Here is a 25,355-nt window from a genome sequence, read left to right on the forward strand (position 1 = left end):
ATTGTCCTTATGGCTGATGATGCAGCTTTTGACTCTGCATGCAATGGTGTTCAAATGACAGATCATGTTTCCAAGCAACACTTCTTGATTTTTACTGTCTGGATAAATAAGAAACACACTTTTTAGACATGAATGTAATTGTGGATAATTATTAGATGTGTCAATCAATAACTTTTTAAAGAAGGTATCAAAACTGCAATATTTGCCACTGGCAATGCTTTTTTATTGGAAAGACTGAGACTTAAAAGGGTACCTAAGGGGTTAAGGTACTCCAAATTTCAAAATAGTATTGATTTAGATTATGCTTTCTACAAATAACTTATCAAACTATTTAATCAACAAGGGTTGGAATTAGTTCAGTCAATTACTAAGCATACTGATTTATGATAATTTATTATCTATTATTATTTTTAGTAGAAGTGGTAGTAGTAGTAGTAGTAGTAGTAGTAATATTTTGACGATAGGAGGTACTGCCAGCCATGGCTGGAGAAATAGGGCAATGGATTTGTAACATATGCCAGCACAGCTAGCTGGAATTTTGTAAATAATTATATGTCATTTGTATATCAAACTGATTTGTACAGATGTTTGTGCTGAAAATGTATCTGTGAGATTTGCTTGTGTTAAAATGCATCAACAGTGTGCCCTGCTGGAAATAAAAGAGATGTATATGCATTATTGTGACTGTTTAAATGAATACATTGTAACAGCATATACTGGGAGTGAAGAGGTTAATCTTAATCCACCTGACTTTGCAAAATATTGCTGAAATTAAATTACATTATGGGTTAAACCATAAAGATGTTACTCCACAGTTTTGAAGTGAGCCAGAAACACAATGTTTGTACTAGAGAATAGTTGGTAGCTTCTCTAGGAAAAGTGAAATAGTTTCGTGGTTTTATGACTGCCAGCAGCTGCACCACATCTGAGCAAAGCTCTATCTGTATGTTAGTGATAGCATGGGAAACAGAGTCAGATAACCAGATGTATGTGATGTCATTCTGTACACAAATAATGTTTTAATATTAGAGGAGACTGAAGTCTCATCAGAATTCTGTATTCTGTCTTGGACCTGACAACAAGAACCACTTACCCATCTTACCTTGCTCTATTGATTAAGTAAGAACAGTAATTCTTTTAGTCAATCAGGAATAGATAGTGAGATTAGCTAAATACTGTTTTTCTGTAACTGTGTAAAACTTTCCATTGGTGTTATTTTTAATATTCACTGTGACAGAAATGTTGGTGTTTTCTGTAAATAGATATTTAGTATTTCATGTTCTTTTATTATTTATTATTAAATATATTTAAACTTTTCACTGTGGCTGGCCCTTTTTTTTTAGAAACTATTTAATCTTTGAGAGTATTTACATGTATTTATTTGCTGATAACTGTGGCCACTCCTGAGACCTTGCTGTTTGTTCATCATTACCATTTGTATTAATATTAATTTCACTCAATATAATTGGGTACCCTTATAAGAGCCTTAGGTAGCCTTTGTAGTGACTGGTGACAGTGAAACTACTTTATAGTCTGGGCAAAGCTGGTAGAGCAGGTAATATGTGCCAGCCTTTCCCAGGTGTGTGCGTGTGTGTGTGTGTGTGTGTGTGTGTGTGTGTGTGTGTGTGTGTGTGTGTGTGTGTGTGTGTGTGTGTGTGTGTGTGTGTGTGTGTGTGTGTGAAAATTAAGTCTCAAAAGGTGTGTGTGTATGTCAGCTACTTGGGCAGGGACACAAATCACTGGTTTCACAGAGAGAGTGGTGGAGGACTTGGCTTGGGAACTTGGCTGAGGACCTAACTTTGAAATCTGTGCCAGTAGGGAGTCTTACTGGGGACCTAGAGAGAGACAGACACAGTGAAATGCAGACCCCAGGTTGTCTGTGTTCCCTGTGTGCTCTTAAGGGAAATTGTGCTTGATGCAGAGAGGCCTGCATCTGGAGCTACTGAGTTTATCCATTTGTATTCCAAGTGAACATTCCTCTACAGTGTCAGTGGTGAGGATTCAGGGTCCTTGACTACTGTCCTAGAGTTGGGATGTTACATATTGGTGAGCAGTGGTGTGGATATTGAACTGCTGTAGGCTGTAAGCAGTTGTCACTAAAAGTGTACTCTCAAGCAGCCAGAAGGTGAACATTCAGAGTTTCATTCCATAACAGTTCAATTAATTAATTAATGAATTAATTTATTTATTTATTTATTTATTTTTGTTTGTTAGTTTAATCAGGTAAAGCAGGCAAGGTTATCAGCAGAGAATTATAGCAAGCTGACAAAGAACCAGTTAGCCAAGGTGGGTGAAGCCAAAGGGCTGGTGCATGCCAATCTGACTAAAAAGGAAATGATTTCAACCTTAGTCACAGCTCAGACCAGCATCCAGGGGGATAACCAGTTTGGTGATGGGAATTTGCAACCCTCAGAAACAGGAAAATTCAACTTTTCCTCAGAGGGATTAACAATCTGTCTGGAGTTAAACAGAATTGAACTGGAGGCCAAACTTATGGAATTAGTATCAGCATAGAGACAGCAGCATTTCGAGGCTGAAGAAAATGAGAAGCCACGTTAACATGAGAGGGAGATGCTGACTCTTTTCCAGGGTCATGGAGGTAATGGGGAAGGGAATAACCAAACCCCAGAAGCAATAAAGGTTAGTACATTTTTTCCACAATTTACAGAGGTGATAATTTTGATAGTTTTATTCATATATCTGAAAAAGTATGTAAACAGTATAATGTTGTCCAAGGGCTCTAGGTGCAGTTCCTGACCCCCTTACTCCATGGTAAAACTGTAAATGCTGTTTCTAAATTGTCTGATATTGATTGTGTAAACTATGAAATAGTCAAGAAATGTTTGCTTGAATGCTTTAAGTTAACCCCTGAAGCTTACAGAAAAGAGCTTTGTGAGCATAGACACAAGGCAGATGAAAGTGTGTGCGATTAAATTGCTGAGTTAAGTGCTTGTTTTCATAGGTGGGTCAGTGGGTGTCAGGTCATCACTTTTGAAGGGCTGAAAGACCTTTTGGTGAAGGAACAAGCCCTTAGCACTTTGCCTGGTTATATAAGAATCTGGTTGGCAAACCAAGAGGGCAATTCTGCAGATGAGCTGGTGATAAAGAGATTTCTCTACTTAGCAAGTGGGGCATCACTGCGCAGGAAAGGGATACCCAGTACTGCACATGGATATAAAGGAACTCATAGTAGACAGCTTAATTTGCCCCAACTGAGTCCACCAGTAACAGGGGAGGCCATTAGTTCAGGAGCATGGCCAGGATCAAAGGTTAAGTGCTTTAAATGTAACCAGAGGGACCATGTAGCCTATAGATGTCCATGGAGGTTAGGTGGGGAACAAAAGGTGGTGGAGCCAGCAAGTGGGAATAACAGGATGGCAGTGGTAAGTTGTCCGGAGACAACAGACGTACCAAACTATCATCAGAGGTTATAGCCTATCTTGGTGGAAGGAAAACAGGTTACTGCTAAGAGAGACAGAGCTGCTGACATAACCATTGTGAAGCCTGCAATGGTTAAAGAGGACCAATGCTTGCTTGGGCAGTCCACTCCTGTCAGAGCTTTAGGAGGGACCCCATTCCAAATGCCTTTGGTCAGGGTTCACCTTGCCTGGGAAGATGGAAAAGGAAGCAAGCAAGTAGGAGTGTTTGAGGATATTCCTGCAGATGACTTGATAGGGAATGATTTTGATAATGCAGTACCTTGTGTGCATACAGTTACATGCAGTCAGGCTTAGAGACAGGCATGTGAGTCTGGTAACCTGGGTGAGACACAGACAGATGTCATACCTAAAGCCAGAATTGGTGAGGTGGCTATTTTCAGGGAGGGAGCTACCCTTTAGCGGTGAGACTAAAGGTGCCACAGCTGCTTGTAGGTACTGATGTTCCCTTAGACAGAGTGACTGCAAGGGCAGAGGTGAGTGGTAGATCCTAGGCTGACAGTGAAGCACCACTCTCAGAAGATACCCGACTTCCTGTGGTAGAGGAGCTGGGAATAGTCACAAAAGTGGAGCTGAAACAGTCTCGGCTCTCAGACCCTACACTAAGAGGCTTGAGGGAGGTAGCTAGGGAGGCACGTGTTTCTCAAGGAAAATAGGAGTCTGTGTACTGGAACAAAGGGTTACTGTACAGAGAGTAGACTCCTGAGAAAGGGCTAGAGGGTGAGGTAATACAGCAGTTGGTAGCACCTAGAGCCTACCATCTGGCACTTCTAGCCATAGCCCATACCATTTCTTTTGCAGGCCGTATGGGCATAAAGCATACCAAGAGACGTATTATGCAGAACTTTTACTGGTCTGGGAATGGAGGAGATGCTTTTGCCTGTGATTGAGAAGCCATTTCAGAGGGTAGCTATGGATATTGTGGGGTCTCTGAGTACCCCAAGCTCCACACTGAAGAAATATATCCTGATGGTAGTAGATCATAATGGACCTCATAAATAAAGACATAGGGAATTTGCAGACTTTGGATCCATCCCAGTTTGGCTTTGTCAAAGGCAGATCATGCCTTCTAAACTTGGTTGACTTTTTCGAAACAGTCACCAAAGCCATTGATGAGGGAAAGGCAGTCCATACAGCCTACCTCGATCTGGCGAAGGCCTTCGATACAATACCCCACTCGGGTGTCATTGAAAAACTCATCAGCTTAAATGTTAACCCATACATCACAAGATGGGTTGCAAACTGGCTGAGTGACAGAACCCACAGGGTCAGAGTTGCTGGCGCCATGTCAGACTCAAAGCCTGTCACAAGTGGTGTACCACAGGGCTCAGTCCTGGGCCCACTCTTGTTTGGCATCTACTTTTCCGAGTACAAGCAAACACAGGAGGGTTATGGCTGACAAAGTTTGCAGATGACTACAAACTGGGCCATAGTAGAAAACACATCTGACACAGATATCCTTCAGAAGGGTCTCACAGAAACGGATAACTGGTGCCAGAGCCATGGCCTAAAGTTAAATGCCAAAAATGCATAGTCATACCCTTCAGGAAAACAAGGTTACCCCTAGCTACCAAATAGGTGGCAATCCACTGAGCACAGAAGAAGTTATCAGGGACCTGGGGACCCAGGTTGATAGTAGTCTGTCATTCGACACCCATGTAGCTAAAGTAGTTAGGAAGACCTTCTACATTGCCCACCTTATCATGAAGGGATTCTCATCTAGATCAAGGGAGGTCATAGTCTCCTATACTCATCACTCATCAGACCAATGATTGAGTACAATGCCCCATTCGAATGTATCTGACCCGACACTTGCAGCAGCTGGAGAGGCCACAAAAGTTCCTCACCAAAAGGATAAAGGGTCTCAAACATCTGTCCTATGCTGCCCGACTGAAAGAACTCCAGATCTATTCAGTCGCCACCGCTTGCTCAGAGGTGACCTTTGCCTAACATACAAGGCCATGTCAAACCCAGATTTGATGAATATGCTTCACCTCAAAAAATCTAGATCCGTCAGAGCCACAAGGGCGGGAGACTTAAACCTCGACACGGCTATTAATAGGACGTGCTGGAGGGATAGATTCATCACCCAAAGACTCCCTATGCTGTGGAATAAAATCCCGGTATATGTGAGGCAGAGCACCTCACTGGCCTTGTTCAAGAGAAATCTTGACCAATGGATGGGAGATCACAGATATACCCCAGGGATTACCTCAGTGTCACTGCTCAACAGAGACACAGCAAAATAATGGGTATAGTTCCCCATACTAAAGGGGTGGCGTAAGCCACAAAACTATGAGCTAGGCTTGTAAATGCCCTCGGGCAGATAGCCTAGTATGAACCTATGAACCTATGAACCTATAAGATACCCTGATGCATGGGCTCTGTGCTCTATTGAGGCAAAAAAGGTGGCACTTGCTTTGTTAGTGATTTTCAGTAGGGTAGGTTTTCCAAGAGAAATACTAACTGATAGAGGTTCCAGTTTGTGCCAGTTTCATGTCAGACCTGCTGGCTTGTCTGTGGAAGCACTGTGAAGTGAAGTACCTAAAGACCACTCCCAACATCCCCAGACTAATGGTCATGTGGAGAGGTTACACTCTACACTCAAGACCATACTATGGGCATTTGCAGACCAGTTGAAAAGAGAGTGGGACAAATATTTGCACCATATACTGTTTGCTTACAGAGTGGTACCCCAGGAATCCACAGTTTTTTAATATACTATTTGCTATTATTTTCACTCTTCTATAATCAGCCATTGACATTTTTATTTTTACAATTGGATTCACTTTATGATTCACTTTTATGAGCCCAACCCTTTTTCCCATTAGAAAAATGTTATTTTTTAACATCAGTAGGGGTCCTTTATTAAATACATTGCTTACATTATTCACGTATAATACACTATTTACTATAATTTATACTCTTCTATAATCATCTATTTACATTTTCATCTTTACAATTATTTATTTATTTATTTATTTTACATTTGTTAACCGGGGGTGTCTGACTGAGCCGAAAAGGCCCTTTTTCAGCAGAGGCCCGGGGAGAAAAGCTCCACAAAGAAAAATTACAGACACATTTAGTTATTTAGACATGATCAGTATACACACAAATTACAAGAGACATGTTTTTACAGTGGTATGCAGCACAAACAGTTACAGTGGAGAGAACAATCAAAAAAATATTAATTTTAAAAATAAAGGTAAGTAATAGATTTGTGGTGTACGGCTGAACTTTGGAACGTAGGTAGAATACATACATAGTACACAGGTACAGTACATGCATTGTAGATTAGCCAGTGTTTGTGAGTAAGATTGTAATTGCTCTAGATTTAGTATGTATATGTTATCCGCTTTCACTAGCCTGGGGAGCAATCATGGCACTGCCAACTTTGCTTGAGATGTTGCCTGATGAGGTCTTTAAAGGAGGCTTTGGATGATGTGTTTTGAATGCTAGTAGGGACAGAGTTCCATTTTTTAGCCACCAAACAACTATATAGTGCATCTCCAAAGCTATTGTAGCTGTTGGTGACTTCTAGTAGTAGTTTGCTTGATGATCTAAGAGGCCTTTTGGCTGAGTGATGTTGTACTAGGTTTTGAGGGCAGGACACTTATTGGGGAGGTAATAGATAGAATGACAGAGGCAGAGCTGATTGTAGGTTAGGAGGTTGGGCAGTTCAAGCCAGTGGAGCTGTCTCAAAGCAGTACAGTGATGAGTTCTATATGAGCAATTTGCAGCAAAGTGGGCAATTCTGTTATAGCAAGCTTCCATTTTGCTTAGTTCAGTTTTGTTGAGATTAGTCAGAATGGGAGATGCATAGAGTAGGGTGGATAGAAGTTGGGAGCGAGCAATGGCTGATCTTGTGTTGTTGGTAAGAAATGGTTTGATACGGTAGAGTGACCCCAGTTTGGCATGTACTTTTTTAATAGTTAAGTTCAGATGACTATCATATTTTAGGTGGGAGTCTACAGTTATTCCCAATAGCTTAGCCTGTGCCACTGGAGCAATTGGAGTAGCATTTGTGGAGTAGATAGTGAATTGACGGTTAGTGTTTTTGTTAGAACTGGTTATAATCATAAGCTGAGTTTTCTTTGGATTGAGGATAAGATGGGCTTTGGTAAGGTAGTTTTCAACATCAGAGAATGCTTGTTTGCAGGAGGGTGGGAATGTTTTGTGCAGCACAGATTAAGGTAGTGTCATCTGCATACTGAATTATAGATGCATGCTGTGTGGAGGTATGGAGGTCATTTGTGAAGACTGTGAATAGTAGTGGTCCTAAGATAGAACCCTGTGGGACTCCTATAGTTATGGGCAGCTGAGGAGAGAGAGAATTTTCCCATTTCACAGCTTGGTACCTGTCAGTTAAGTAACTTTGGAACCAGGTAAGAGTGGAATTAGATAGATGATATTGGTTTAGTTTGTTTAGCAGGATTTGGTGTGAGACTGTGTCAAATGCTTTGGACATATCCAAAAAAAGGGTTGACACTTGCAGGCCTTCATTTTTGAGACGGTTTACTGTGTCTGTGAAGCAGAGGAGAGCTGTAGTGGTACTATGGGCAGGTCTGAAACCATGCTGAGAAGGTGACAGGATGTTGCAGTCTAGGAGACAGTTTAGCATCTGGGTATGGATGCATTTTTCTAGGATTTTGGCCAGGGGGGGGAGTAAAGCAATGGGTCTGTAGTTATTAAGTTCAGTGGAGGTCCCGCCTTTATGTATGGGTGTAATATAGGATATTTTCCAGAGTTTGGGCACATAGTTTTCAACAATTGATCTGTTTATGAGAGTGGAGACTGGGATAGCAATAGCATCTGCTGTGAGTTTCAAGAAATAGCTGGGGAGTAGGTTGGCTGCTGTTGATGAGGTTTTTAGTTTGGAGAGCATGCTTTTGATTGAAGTGGTGGAAACTGTTTTGAGGTAAAGCTTGTATTAGTGTTATTTGTGTTGGGGGGATAGTGAGGAAGGAACTGTCCTGTGATTCTAAGGGTAGAATTGAGTTCACAAAGTGGGAGTTGAATTGTGTTTCGATGGGAACTTTAGTGTCAGGGTGGTTGGTTTGGGGGTAGCCTTTTGGGTGGATTTTAGTAGCTGGTTTACATTTTTCCAAAATTTTTGCGGGTTGTGTTGGTATTTAGTTTGTAATGTTGTGTAGTAGGAATTTTTGTCCATCCTAATGCATTTTTTTGCACGGTTGCGCAGTTCTTGGTACTTAGTTAGGCTTTGTGTTTCTTTGCTTTTTTGATAGTAACGCCAGGCAGTGTCTCTGGACTTGAGGATTTGTTTGGTTTCTTTACTGAGCCAGGGGTTTGTAGAGGTTCTAACCTTGATTTTGCGCAATGGAGCGACAGTGTCTAGGTGTTGTAGAAATGTTTTGTTGAAATATGCTACATCCTGGTCAAGTGGGAGGGTTTTTAGGGGGGTCCAGTCACAGTTACACAGTAAAGTGTTGAGGACCTCAGGAGAGAATTGTTTTGTGTTTCTAGTGGATATATAGTTAGTGGTTTTGCATATGCTTGTTCTACTACGTATAAGGTATATTATGTTGTGGTCACTTAAGGTGTCTGGGAGACTGCCTGTGTGAGGGTACAATGTGGGGTTGCTAGTTAGGACCCAGTCAAGGATGGATTCCCTTTTAGATTTTTTATCACACCTAGTTGGAATTTGGACTAGCTGCTGGTAGCCATGGAGATTTATTAGATTACTTGGTGGTTCTGATATACAGGTGAACCAATCTAGGTTGAAGTCCCCCAGAATAAGGCTTTCTTGTGAGTATGTGGAAGAACACAAGGATAAGAAGTCTTCAAGGCTAGCAGGTGTATTACCAGGTGGAATATAGATCACAATTGTGGTGATGACCTTTTTAGGGTGAAGTTGAAGTTGTGAGATAAGTATGTCCCAATTATTGGGAGAGGGCTAGGAGTTTGGTAATTGTTGAACAGTTAAGTTGGACTTGTAGAGTAAGGCAGTTCCACCCCCTTTACAAAGTGGTCTGTCTTGTCTAATAATATTGTAGCCGGTAGGGAAAACTTCTGAGTTAGCTATGTTTTTATTTAGCCAGGTTTCTGTTAAAGCAACTATGTCTGGGGAGTAGTGTGCTATTGTGGCCTGGAGTTCAGGTATTTTATTTTTGATACTTCTAATATTAATATTTAGCATTAAAAGATGGTTGGTTTTGCTGCTGTTGTTGATTTGCCCAGGGATGAAGAAAGTGGGGGTGTTATGTTCTGACATTTGTGTTGGAGCAGTTTGTGTTGGACAGGATGGATTTGGGCGTGGGTTGGGGTGGATATCCCCACTTATGGTGAGCCTGGAGTTAAAATGGTTATACAGATGTTGGAGTTTGGTGAGGAGTGTGAGAAAGTATTGTGTTTTTTTGGAGTAGGAATGAGAGCATATGTGTTTAGTTCTGAATTGGTCCGTTACGTAGTTCTTGAATAAGTGTGTGCAGATTTTATTATAATGTGTGGTGTCTGTGTATGAGAGTGCATAATGCAGTGTTGTGCTACTAAGTTTAGGGTTATTGCTAGAGTGATAACTTGTGGTGCTGTAAAGAATTATGAGAAGACAGACTAGATTTAATTGTGTGATAGTCATGGTTATAAAGTTTATGTTGTTTCTAGGTGGGGGGGTCTGAATAGGAATTATAGGGTTGCACTATATGTGGATGGGGAAGTAGTGTGGGTGATGCAAAAAATGCCTAGTGGGAATGAGAGTGATTGGGAGTATTTTGTGTGGAGCAAGTTGGTGTGGTTTAATGTGATATGACTTGAGGAGCTGTGATTGGTGGAGGTGATGTGAGGGTGAGCTGTGGGTGTGGCTATGATTACTATAAATGTACTATAAATATACTATAAATTAGATTCACTTTATGACCCCAACCTTTTTTCCCATAACAAAAATCTTATTTTCTTAATATGTTTGCCAATATCCTTTTTCCATTAAATATGAAAGGGTTTCCAAAGATGAAATTAGCATTGCTTATATCAAAATGGATTGTGGTTTATGGGCCATGTTAATTGAAGGTATGACGGACATAGAAACTTATGATTATTCGAAAATTGATAAGCCCATTGTACTGTCCATATTTGGTATCCTGAAGATGCATAAAAATACAACTGACCCACCTCTAAGACCAATTGTAGCTGCAAAAGGTTCTAAAACCCAGTCCATATCAATTTATATAGACATACAATTAAAGGATTTATGGACTGGGCATGAGGGCATTGTGAAAGATTCATGGGACTTTTAAAAATGGTAGAAAGGAAATATTATAATAAAAATACATTTTTTGTTTCTATAGACATCATAGATCTTTTTTCTGTTACACCTCACAGCCTGGGTTTAAAACGGTTTGAAGAGGGCTTAGCAGAATGGGGTATGTTTGTCTTTAAAGATTTTAGGGTGCTTTTAGAACTTATGGAAACAGTACTTTGCAATAATTACATTTTCTTTGAGGGGGAATTTTACAAAGAATTAAGTGGGGTAGCTATGGGAGCTAGTTGTGCTCCCATAAGTTCATAGGTTCATAGGTTGTTACTAGGCTATTGGCCCTAGGGCCTATACAAGCCTAGCCATAACCATTCCCTGGCTATTTCTTCCCATAATATTTACTTCCCTGGACCCCTGTCTAGCAGGGTGACTGACGTGATATCCAGGGTGAATTTCCTATCTCCCATCCAATCATCAAGGTTCCTTTGAAGAGGGCCAAAGAGGTGCTCTGCTTGACATGTATGGGAAGTTTATTCCAGAGTCTGGGAAGTCTCTGGGTCAGGAACCTATCCCTCCAGCATGTTTTACTCATTGTGATGACAAGGTTTAGATCTCTGGAGTGTGTGGCTCTGAGGGATTGGGATTTCTTTAAGTGTAGCATGTCCAACAGCTCTGGGTTTGATATGGCCTTGTATGTTAAGCAGAGATCGCCTCTGAGTAGACAATATGCGACAGAGTATAGCTGGAGTTTTTTTTAGATGGTCAGTATAGGGCATCTGCTTTAGGCCTGTGATTCTTTTAGTTAGCTACACCAACCTCATTTTAAATGTATGGGAAATACATTTGTGTTTAATTCCCCCTATGAATAATATTGGAGTCTGTATAAGAGATTTTTAGATGACATATGTATATTTTAGAACAGTAGTAAAGAAAAACGTATGGAATTTTTAGGATATATACAAAAAAAACTGAATTTCTCAACCTGACTTACAATATTGAAAGGTCAAGAGTTAATGTTTTAGATGTGACTATCCATTTACTGGATGAACAACAAAAATTTAAATCTACTATACATAGAAAGGAAACATTTTCCAATTCTTATTTGTATTATACAAGCTCACATCCATACAAACTGAAGAGGAGTATTATAAAAGGTCAATTTATTAGAGCCTCTAGAATGACTTCAGAAGATGAAGCCTTCCTTATAGAATGTAATAAAATGAAGGATATGTTTATAGGATCATAGGATCATAGGATGTTACTAGGCTATTAGCCCTGAGGCCCTTACAAGCCTAGTCAAGAATTTAGCCTATGTTCCAACAAGTCAGCACCCTATGCCACTGTCCAGCAGGGACACAGGTGGAATCTCAGGGGTGTATTTTCTGTTTCTCATCCAGTTATTCAGGTTGCGCTTAAAAAGGGTTAATGAGGTACTCTGCTTGACATGGAGAGAGAGTCTATTCCATAAAAGGGGGAGTCTCTGGGACAAAAATATGTCCAGCCAACAAGTCCTATTGATGTCAAAGACGAGGTTGAGGTCACACACTTGGGTTACTCAAGTGGAGCTTGACTTGTGGATATGCAGCAGTCCCATCAAGGTGGGGTCTGAGATTGCTTTGTATGCCAGAGAGAAGTCACCTCTTATGAGTCTGTAGGAGACTGAGTAGAGGGACAGGGCCTTTAACCTATCTTTGTAGGGTAGATGTTTGAGGCCCTGGATTCTCCTGGTGAGAAACCTCTGTGGTCTGTCCAGCTGCTGCATGTATATTGTCAGGTACATGCTGAAAGGGGCATTGTACAAAATAATGGGTCTTATAAGGGAAGAATACAGGGATGTTATGACCACCTTGTCCCTGGATGAGATACCCTTACTAATGAGGTGGACCATGTAGAAAGCTTTCCATACAATGGAGGCAATTTGGTGGTCAAAGGTCAGTTTGCTATCAGCCTGGGTGCTCCAGTCCCTCATGACTGATTGCATGCTTAGGACCTTATTATCAATGTGATAATTTGTGGGACATCACTCTCCCCAAAGGGGATGACGATACATATTTTGGCATTCAGTTTGAGGCCATGTTTCTGGCACCAGTCATTTGTTTGTGTGAGACCCTCTTGGAGGATATCCACATAACTCGGGAAATTGATGACAGCACTCAGCATGCAGTCATCTGCAAGCTTGGTCAGCCATAGCCCACTGGTTTTGGCCTGCACCTCATAAAAGTATATCTCAAACAGCAGAGGTTCCAAGACCAATCCCTGTGGTATACCACTCATTACGGGTCTCCTGCTTGAGGTGGCTTCCCCTATTTTGACTAGGTGGGTCCTATCAGTGAGCCAGTTTGCTACCCATCTGGTAACATATGGCTTGATGCCTAGTTGTGAGAGTTTATTTATTATACCTAAGTGCGAATAGTATCGAAGACTTTGGTCAGGTCAAGGTTGGCGGTGTGCACCATCTTCCCCTTGTCCATGGCCTTGGTGACTGTCTCAAAGAAGTCAACCAAATTTAACAGGCACGACTTCCTCTTGACAAAACCAAACTGTGTGGGATCAAGTGTCTGGAGGTTGCCAATGTCCTTGTTAATGAGGTCCATGATAATCTGCTCCATGGTCTTGCAGATGGGTCTAAAGTTTTCTGGATTGGTGGAGACTTCACCTTTGTGCAAAGGAATAAAAGTGGCTATCCTTCACTCGGTTGGGATGAAGCTGGTACTCAGGCTTTGGTTGAATAGGGTGCCGAATGGTGCTGCAAGTTCCTCCCTGAGTTCATGTAGATAGATAGATAGAAAATATCCTGTAAAAGTAATTGATCTCAAGTTATTAAGGAAGTGAAAGAGGCAAGAAAGAATAAGTACTATTCTATTTTAGGCAGCAAAGGTAGAGAGGTAGGGGTAAGCTTAATCGTAAGGGAAGAGTTATCCATCACTGATAAAGAAAAAAGGGATTCATTACAAAGGAGTATTTTGTATGAATTTCAAGGGTCTATATTACATTAACGAATACTAACGTAATCGAAAATGTAATAGTCGACCCATAAATGTCGAAGTGCTAAAACGTCGAACATTTAATAAAAAGAAAAAATCTACCCAAACAAACCATTTAAACACTTTAAGCAGGGGGCAAGCCCCCCTACATCCCACACCCCTATTACTTAAATATACCAACTCCGAGATCGCACTACAATACAGACAATGGAAAACTTCCATTTCTGCACTGTACGGAGATCTCCGTTGAAATGTTCGAGGTTTTAGCACTTCAACATTTATGGGTTGACTATTACGTTTTTGATTACGTTAGTTTTTGATAACGTAATGTAGACCCAATTTTAATAAAGAAAGAAATTGTATAAAAATACTATTTGGAAGTACTGGGAACTCTTTCGGAGCTGTATGAACACAGATAATGGATTGAAGGGACCAATACAATTTATTTATAGGACCCCAGTATTAAGAATATATTGGAAAATAGGACAAGAGTTGACCCAGTATATAGGAATGGGAAAACAGATACTTATAAGTATGGCAAATGTAGACAATGTAGCTTCGTTTGCAATTTAAGTAATATTTATATTCCTAGTAAAGACAAGTTTATACAAGCTAAAATGTGTTATAATTGTGACACCAAAGGAGTTATATACTTGGCGTACTGCTTGGTTTGTATGGCCTTCTATGTGGGAAATCAGAAAGACCCCTAAGACGAAGGATATACCAATATACATATATATATATATATATATATATATATATATATATATATATATATATGATGTTAGCAAAAAGAATATAAACAATGCATTATGTAAACATACTATAATTTGCAATGATGCCAGGTTTCAATTTTTTGTATTAGATATGGTACCTTAGGATATTAATGGGGTCTATGGGAAGAAAAGATAGAATATAAGGAAATATATTGGCAGTTGATGTTACAAGCCAATGAACCCCAGGTTTGAATGAAAATATATCTATAGTCCCTGTTTTAAAACTGAGGGCAGCAAGACTATAGTTCATCAGCATTGAGAGTTTTACATGCAGAACCTTTTAAGATTTCAAAGATTTTAACCCTTTTGGTTTTAGTAACGTAGTTCATTTATTTATTGTGTTCCCCACTTCTGGCAATTTTTACTTCTATTTACTGTGGTGGTGGTGCTGCGTTAGCATTGTTACCTCACAGTAAGACGTTGTCCTGTTCGATTCTCAGCTAGAGCGTCTTCTGTGTGAAGACATGCATGAATGGGCGTACCTTCGTTGAAGGTTGTGCGTCAGAGATGGCAACTCGGCACGTAAAAATCTACTGCCAATCATTGGTGGACCGGAGTTCCGCTGTGGTGACCCCTAACCGGGAAAAGCCGAAAGACACAACAACAACATATATATGTTTTTACTCTCATTTGGCTCATCCATTTTGTAGTTGACAATGTGTTTTTTAATATATTTGCTATAATTATTTTTGCATGATTGCTGCTGCTTAGTTTAGTTTGTACCATTCATTACCTGACCATTTTTGGCTTGCTCACTTTGTGGTTCATATTATATATAATGTTTTAATGTAGGTAGAGTTTTAAGTAGGTACAAATAGTTATATGATATGGCCACTAGATGTCAGCATTTGACAAATTAGGAACATATGTTAAACCCACACTGGTACAAATATTTTTTTTCCCACAATAGATTTTTTTTTTATACAATAGATTTTACTTAGGATAAGGAACCATTCTTTGTTCATTGGTGGTTGCATTGTATGTTTTTTGTAATAGTAGCAAGTTTATTTCATAGGAGGTGATATTTCAGCATTTTAATTTTTGATTGCTATAATTTGCAGTCAATTTCATCATTTGGTAGTATATTTTATACAGAAATATACTAATGTCATATTTTTATATGATAAACACATGTATTTTTATAGTGGACAAGGAACCAGTCTCCGCTGAAAGGTGGTTGCACTGTATGATTTTTGTAACATGAGAAAGGAAGTGATATATTTTAAGTACTTTAACTTAATCCTTTAATTAGCTATAATTTGCAGAACATTTGATTAATTGACAAGGATATTTAAGGGGAATCTTTAGTAGCTTTATTGGTCTGAAGAAGTCTCAGTGTTTGAGATGAAAAGTGCGGTGATTCATTAAGCATTTAATGCACTGTATGTATTTGCTGTACCGTTTTTGTGATACATTAAAGTTTTTTACTTTACCATCGGTAGTTGAGTGGTTTTGACACACCTACAGTGTCTATACCTTTTTGCATTTGCAGACCAGTTGAAAAGAGAGTTGGACAAATATTTGTCCCAGCTACTGTTTGCTTACAGAGAAGTACTCCAGGAATCCACAGTTTTTTAATACACTATTTACTATTATTTATACTCTTCTATAATCAGTCATTGTCATTTTCATTTTAACAGTTCGATTCACTTTATGATTCACTTTATGACCCCGACTATTTTTTCCCATAACAAAAATCAGGTCTATCTTATTTACACGAAGAAGCAGAATGTTGACTCACCTTTAGTCGACTCGTATTTGTCGAAGGTGCACATCATAGAAACCGCCAAATCATAAATTTCTTTCTAAGGGAATGAGATCTGTTTGCCGTTCTTTTAAATTTGCCCTTTTCCCGACTCTAGTCCAATCTCATAGTGAGTATATTTAGTTAGGGGGGTGTGGGGGCACAGCCCCCCACATCAGGGGGTGTGGGGGTTGAAGCCCCCCACTTTCATAGTGTTTGTTTTAATGTGGTGTGCATGGTTGGGCTACCAATTTCTTTCCCTTAGAAAGAAATTGATGATTTGGCTATTTGATGTTGTGCAACTCTGACAAATATGGGTCAATTAAAGGTAAGTCGACATTTTGCTTGTTAGACTATATAATATAGAGCCCAAAAATCTAATTTTTGGTATCAGTAGGGGTCCTTTATTAAATACATTGCTTACATTATTCACATGTAATACAATATTTACTATTATTTACACTCTTCTATAATCTGCTGTTTACATTTTCATCTTTACAATTAGATTCACTTTATGCCCCAACCCTTTTTTCCATAACAAAAATCTTATTTTTTTAATATCTCTGCCAATATCCATTTTCTATTAATTTTATCTCAGTCAATCTGATTCCATCTAGTCCAAATTATATAAAGCATTTTTCTATTTTCATTACAAATTCCTTTCTTTTATTTCTATATTAACCCTATTCCATTGACTCTCTTAATGACATCCCTTTGATTTTTTTCGCCTGAGCACAGAGATTAGTTCAGCAGGTCAAACTCCAAAATTCAGATTGTCAAAGGAGAACTGACACGGTTGATAGATTTAATCAGCCAGTCGGAATGTACTTTTACTAAATTCAGGAAGCCAGCCAGTTCTCCGGTTATTGAACCTAATGGCGCCCATTGTGGAATCTACAGAAGTAGTAGCGTTCCACATTTTGATATTCACAACAGTAATACAGCTGGTTTAGATGTTCAGGATATGAGTGGTTCTGCATCCTCTACATTTTCTATTGACTATGAAAGAACAGGAGCCAAACCAAAAGGTAATATACTAAAAAAGACATACGTAGCAACAACTTCAACAGCTGCTTCTAGCAACGAGTTTAAGGGCACTAATGGTAAAAGTAATAATATACAGAATGACTGCACTGCTGGATTTAAAGATATTAGTGCTAAGACTAATAATAATCAAGTTAAAACTGACTTTGAACTTTTATTAGAACAAAATTTTAACTTCGGAGCAGATGAACTCTAACTCCTATAAGCAAAATGAACAGTTTGGTTGCAGCTCTTTGAAAGAGATGATTTATTTGTTGGAAAATACATTTTTTTAAATTAATTAGCTTCAAATTGATAATGCTTATTTATACAAGTGTTTAGAAGCCAAAATAGTACCCCAGGGTTTAAGGCTTAGTACGTTTCCTATGGGTATTGGTTACAATGACCAAATATACACTGAATTTGTGGAGATATTTGATTGATTAGGTTTTGAGATTTGCATAAGATTATTAAATATAATGATTTTAAGTTATGTAGATGAACTGAAGAAGTGGAAAAGTTGAATGCTGATATTAAAAATGATATTTTATTTGAGCAATGAGGAGGACTCTATAATAAACAGTTCAGCATAGTAAATAAAAAGTGTTCTAAAGCATTTAATAGGAAGCTGGGTAAATTTAAGATAGACCTTAAGCAATATGCTGACAAACAAGCTTACCCCCACTAGGTGAAAAAAATCAGTTTGATCAGCGAGATGTAGGTACAACCAACAAGCATATTGATACATAGCATGTATCAAAAAATAAACATTTTTGTCCAACCCAGCCACCGCCAATAGGTATAAAGGTAAATTGCAGATATTACAATTCAGGGCAGGTGATATATCAAATACACAATCCATCATGGCAGGCAACCTGGAAAAAATGTTATCCCTGGTAGCTGAATCCAATGGCATTGTTTATTCATGCAATGGATTTCATATTTTTAATTACACCAATGAAGTATCACCAAGCAACACTTTTTCCTTTTTTCTAAAGGGTTGAAATTTATACCTACTAAGCATTTTGATGTTGTTGAAACATTAACTGAAATTAAACTATTTATTAAGAAGCTTAATTTAGCTCTTCATTTTATAGAAAATGTCACAAAATATAATTTGGTCTCTAGCAACCCCTATGTGTTAAGAAAAGAAGTATTTTTAACCCCCTTTGCATCCAATATTAGCTGTTTTTGAGAATGGCATTATTAATGAGACTTATATGCTCCAAGCAACATCTAACTATAAGAGGAAGCATTTTAACAATTTAAGTAAAGAAGAGTGAGAGTTATTTGTTAAATTAAGAGGTGATCCCTCTATTTGTATTATAAAACCAGATAAGTGAGGAGGGATAGTACTGTTTGATGCCACCAATTATTCAAAAATTATGCTTGATTTGTTACATCACTTTGAGAATTATTCACCTGTATCTATGAACGAAATTAATATTAGTTACTAAATGATTGCTTCACATATTGAGGAATTTTTATTGGACCAAAGAATCTCCCCTGAGACTTACAGAGCATTAAAGGTAAGCAACCCCATAGTAGCTAATGTCTTTGGCATACCCAAAGTTCATAAATGTGTTGAAAGACCACCCTTTAGACCTATTTTTGCTGGACGGGGTACTAAGACTTTTCCTACTGGGTTGATTGTAGACAGGTGGCTTAAACCGGTATATAGTAAAGTAACCCATTAAGTCACTGATTCATGGGATTTCCTAGGGAGATTGAAAGATAAACTTTGGTCGAACAACTTAATATTTTTGACCATCAAAGTTATTGATTTATTTGCTTCTATTCCAAAAGACGAAGGTTTAGAACTTTTTTTAGTTTGGAAAGATGCATTTCCTTTGGTAAAGATAAGGTCAACCTGGTGTGTGAGCTTATGGCAATGGTGTTGGAAAACAATTTCTTATTTTTTGAAGGTGATTATTTTAAAAGCTTAAGGGGTAGCTATGGGCTATGTGCTAAAATGTCTATCCCTTCTTGACTAAATGTAATACCTTGCATTTCTCCCAAAATACCAAGTCCATTACTTTTATCTTTATTAAGAGTCAGTCCTAACGTTCATCCAGTCCTTATTTTTAACTAGTAACACCAAATCATCTGCATATGTAAACATAATTGGAATCATAATTCCCTCTGCTGTCTGATACCTAACTTTCCCTAATGTCAAATTCATCTCCATAACTACTGCTTTCAGAATCAATGTGAATAAAATACTACTGTTTGGCGATCCTTGTTTAATACCACTATTTAACCTTAAAGTTTTACTCATCCATCCATTGAGTATCAATCTTATTTTATTTTCACTGTACACTGATTTCAAAACATTTATCATTTTATTACTTACTTTATATTCTTCTAGAATTTTCCATAATGCTTTATGTTGAATTGTATCAAATGCTTTATTTACATCTCATATCAATATTTTCAATTCCATTTTTCTAGTTATTATGTCATCTACCAATTCTCTTATTAAAAGCAACAATTCTTGACTACCTTTACCTCTAACTCTAAAAATCAATTCAGATAGTAGTTTACTACCTTTGTATGCTATTCTTTTTTCTATTATTTTCATGAAAATGTTATTGTCTATATTATTCAGCACTAAAGCTCTCCAGTTTCTTATATCCTTTTTTATCTCCCATTTTCATAAAAAAATCATTGCCCCTAAGCATATCTTTTCATCATTAATACCTTACTCAAGACATTTACTCATTACGTTTAAAAATATCCTTTCTGCCACCTTTGCATTTTTTGTGCATTAAGTATTCAGTTCCATCTATTCCTGTAGCTGATTCTACATTTACCATCTTAAGTACATTTTCTAATTCTATTATCATAATATCTTTTCCTCCATTCATTTATTGTCTTCTTCAGTAAACCTATTCAGTCACCATCTTTCAATATAATGTTATTTATCAAAAATGTCTCTATTCATAGGTTCATAGGTTGGTACTAGGCTATTGGCCCTAGGGCCTATACAAGCCTAGCCATAGCAATTCCCTGGATATTTCATCTCACAATATTTACTTCCCAGGACCCCCATCTAGCATTCTTTCATTGCAGAGCTTATCTTTTTTAAAGACTTTACTATTAAGATCATGCACATCATATCTGCACACATAGCTTATCCCATCCATCTTAAAACATTCATTTGTATTTATAAATACAACAGCCATAGTTTTTGTGTTATTGTTGATACATTGTCTCCCACTTATATTAGTTCATTCCTTATATGGTACAAGTATACAAGGAATATAATTTAATAAAGTCAGGAAGGTGTATCAAAGAACACGTGCATATTTCTTGTTTTGTGTGCAGTGGGCCTATGACTTAAAAACAGCCCAAAGGTAATCTTTATCCACCACTGGCCAGATGCATTTTCTTTGGATGTGGTGTGGGTTTCAATTATGTTTCAATGGATGTGAGTTTCAAGGGCAGAGAAGTATTAATGCTAAGTCTATTTTCATTGTGAGACAGTATTGCTTTGTTTAGCAGATGTCTATTAGTGTTTGTGCATTGTGCTATAAAATGTAAATATAAAATCCAAATAATCATTGTAGAAGTAAAGCAGTATGCACATTAGTGTTTATGATGAATGAGGCAAATTAGCCAGGTAATGGGACATTGGAATGGCTGTAGGAGGACTCTGGGGTATATTTTGGTTGTCTGTTCTTCAGTTTGTGTTTGAAAGCTGGTATCTCACAATTCCATTGGAGTGGGTGGGGTTATGTAATTGTGTATGTAAATTTTATGCTAAGTGTACAGATTTTACCCTCTATTACACATAAACTATTATACATTCTTCAATTGTTTTCATAATTTCTTCTTGTGTATTAACTATATCACTTCTTCTACTTTCTAGTTTTCTTATCACTCTTGTGTCTTCTTTCACCATTTTACTTAAATATGGAGCTATTTCTTCTTTTTACCTTGCAAAAATATCTTTGTTTAAACAATCTTCCTTTAATTTTTTCTTGATTCATATTATGCAACATCCTTTCTTTTTCTATGAACTTCTCACTATTACTTGTTATATTTTCAAATAATTGATCACTGGCTTCCTTGTGTGCTCCAATATTATGCAATCTTTTTAATTTTCACCATCTTACCCCTCTTTCTTATATTTTTCTTTCAAACTGATCTACCAACTCATCCAATCTTTATAAAATCCTCTCATATCTGCATGGCCATGCTATAATTGTAGTATGATGTCCTATGCCTCTTCATTTAATTCTGACTCAAATCTTTTTATTCCTTTACCTATCTTTATATAATTCCTCTTTTCTTGAATCTGTATCCATATAGCTGAATTATCAGAAAACCCTGTGATTTTACACCCCTGACATAATATGTTTAAATTGTCTGAGACTATAAAATAATCAATTTCAGTTCTTAAAGTACTTGTTTTATACTTCCATTTTTCATTTTTCCATAAGTACATATTATTGTACTTAATCATTTCAAAAATCACTTTAACATCTGCTCCCTCATTTTGTCTATGTCTTAAATCACAATTAAAGTCCTCCAATAAAATTATTTGCATACACTTACATTATCCATTAGTTTTCTAAACATAAGCTTTGCTTCTGTAGTGTATATGCATAGAGTGTGATCAGTCTATAGACTTGCTTCTTCTACTTTGTCTATTACTATTATTCTTCCAATAAGTACTATTGTGTAATCCATAATGTAAATCACTATACCAGAACATTTTACACTGACTAAATTCCAAAGTACTTTACCTTCCCATAATCCATTTAATTGTTTTCTTTCTTCATTTGCCATTATCCTAATATCAGTATATGCTATAATATCCATATCTAATATCATACACCATTCTAATACTGCTATCCTATGATGAATATTCTTCATGCTATTAAGATTGATGGCTAGGATTCTCACTTTAATATATAGATTTTATGTTCATCCTTTTCCATTTTTGTTTCTTTCTTTCTTGAGGTGCATTTCTGAACTTTTATTTTCTATCTTTTACTCTTTTGCCTATAGAACCTCTTTTGTTCCTTACTTTTGTCCATTTGTTATCTTCTTCATCACCAGAATTACTTGTTACCTCTTCCTCATCTTTTTCCTTATCATTTACTACATTCACATTTTCCTCACATCCATTGTTACCTCAACTTCATTCATTTGCTCATTTTGCATTTCCTCTACAGTGTCTAAAATAATTTTCTCTTGGACTAATCTTGTGCCTTGTGTATGTACTTCTAACTCTTTACAATCTATCCAGGATTGGCTAGTCTTTTCACATTTTATGCATTTTTGCTCACATTGTTTTAACTTTGTGTCTCACTTTTTCACATATAAAACATCTTCTTTTGTCAAAATTATTAATCAAATGATCATCCTTACCAAATAAAAAACATGGCTTAGGCTATCTGCAGTATCTGACCATACTCCTGTTTCCTTCAACATTAATTATATTAGGTAAATGCACAATTTTGTCTTCTTGCATTTTCAATATTACATCACATTCTTACCCCCCTGTCCACAGACCGCTATCATCATACATTTCTGTAACATGCAAAACATCTCTGCATATAGTTTTTAAATGTTCTTTCAGGTCATTTCTTTCAACTTCAATTCTGAATTGTACAAATATTTTCTTTTTGGCTTTTCAATTAAAAGCCTGAATTACATATAATTTCCATGGGTTAATGTCTTTTCTTTTATCATACTGTTCAATAAATGTATCCATGTACGGAGCCTTTTCAAAAAATGTCACAATATGTATCCTTATTAACACAAATAAACTATTTTGCCTCTCTAGGTTTTATCCCCAGTGGTGTTATGATGCTAGCCCATATCTCATACCAGTCTAGTTCCTTTTCGGCATTACTGCTTATCCTCACATTAAATTTTATTTTGATTTCTGATTTTTTTCCTTCTCTTCTTTTACCCTCTCTCACTATCTGAGCATACAATTTCTTCTCTTCACCCTTTTGTTGCATATTTTCATTTCCCTAAATTCTCTTGATTATATCTCCCCAAGATGCTGTTTTGTCACTCTCTGGTTCACATTGATCTAGTAATTCTGTGAAGTAAACATCCTGCAACCCTCCCAATTGGAGGGTTGTAATAACACATTCTGTTGCTGAGATATCTGTAGCAAACAGATTTTGCTGAATGATATCTTCAGAGTCTGTCATTGCACTATCCTCTACCCACATTTCATCTTTTCTTGCCTTGTTTACTTTGTTGCTACAATCCTCCTCCTTCCTCACATCCTCCGACTCATACTCCAAAATGTTAGCCTCCAGAGCTGTTCAAATAACAGCACATTCACTATCCTTACTAGCGATCTTGCTTTCCTTCTCATCTATGCTTCCTGCTTCTCCGAGCTGCCTTTGCACATGGAATGGAAGACAGGAAGTACCACACCAAATTGTGTCCCCATATGATCATTCATACAGAGTAGAGGAATTTCCCTTTTGCTCTATCCAAATTTCTCCTAGTGGTATAAGTACCACCTCAAGTCTCTCCTGAAAAGCAAAGGGTAAATAAATAAAAAAGAATAAAGTAGTTACTTCTAATGTTTATAATAATATTGCTATAATGCTATGTTTTAAGGTTGTAAGACTACTTCTATCAGGGTGCAGTTACAGAGCATTTTCAGAATCATGTCAGCCAGTCAGTGAAACCATGGCATCTGTAGAATGTTGCTGCAGACAGGAAAACCAAAAGCTGAGTGAATTGGAGCAGGATAGCTAGGGGTGGGTGACTGGGGAAGTAATATACTTCAGTTTGACCATGAAACGTACAGCAGTCCCCAAATGCCCTCTCATTATTCCCACCCAACTCTTTGACCTCTTTTAGCATTATGCATTTCTTCTTAAATAGTTGCTAGTCCAGCATGCATGGCCAGAATGCACTCTTGTTTCAAAACAAATCAAAAAGTAAATACCAATTAAAACTCATAAGGAAATGAAACTTAAAAGTGGGCCAAATAGTTGCCAAGTAAAAGCAATGGCTACAGCCTTGTCACCTTAACCTATTGGTCTCTTATTTAAATCTTCCAAATGAATGAAACTAATGCAGGGAGAAACCTATTCCTCATTAAAAATGAAGGTAAAACCCCAGGCCTACAGTGACTAAACAGTAGACCTCTCCAGACAAAAGTCTTTATTATATTATCATATCTAAATGTTATTATTTTCTGTGTGTGTGCTTGTGAATATGTAACATATATATTTTTATATCTATCTATATGTCTGTCTATCTATCTATATAAAGAGAGATAGGTCCGCTCCCTCATTGCTGCAGCCCTCTATAAGGTGTTGCAATGAAACATCAGGATATCCTTGTGAGAATGATAAGATGACTTATATAAAACTTGCCATGAGCTGTAGCCAGTAACAATTACAGTAAAACCTTCATCATCACCATACCCTACACTAACTGCCAACAATGAAAAAATTAAAAATACAGCCCACAGAGGAGCAATCAGATTTCATGAAACTACCATAGATAGAGGGACACTCGCATTCAGATTATATTTCTCTCTCTCTCTCTCTCTATCTCTCTTGCTCGGTGTCAGTCTCCTTCAACAAATGTCTGAACTTAACCTGAACCCTGCTCATCTTCATGCAAAGGCTAGTAAAAGAAATACCTCCACACAAACTTGAGATTCATGCTCAAGCTGTATACAACTCAATTTTTTACGTATTTATTCCAACCCTAGTCTCCAGTGATACATCAAGCAAAAATGACAATAAAACAAATGCATCCACAAGGACCCGAGAACCAAATGTATTCATCTTTTTGTAAGCACGGATAAGGGCAAGGCATTAAAAAAAAAAAAAAAAAACAGCAGAGGACATTGTAAAGTGCAAAGCAATTGAAATACATGTACCTTGTTGGGCTGTCTTAATTTTAACCATGCTATATGCTCCAATGTAATGTCAATTATATCTGTCTGCGTCTTTTGTGCACTAAGTGATAAAGCTGGTAGGTCAATAAAACTGAAAAATGTGTCCCTTTTGTTTTATAATTTAAAGCAAACACCACGAATATTGTGAAACAAAAAATCAGCCTCAATTACTTGATCGCTAATGTTTTAAAGCAATAATAATTTTGCTGTACCCTAGGTCATTAATTTGCTACTCTAGTTGTTAAAACCTCTTTCACAGAGTTTAACTTGCAGCCATAAATTTT

Source organism: Protopterus annectens, chromosome 3.part0 (assembly GCF_019279795.1).
Source record: "Protopterus annectens isolate FY-2018-M chromosome 3.part0, PAN1.0, whole genome shotgun sequence".
NCBI lineage: Eukaryota > Metazoa > Chordata > Ceratodontiformes > Protopteridae > Protopterus > Protopterus annectens.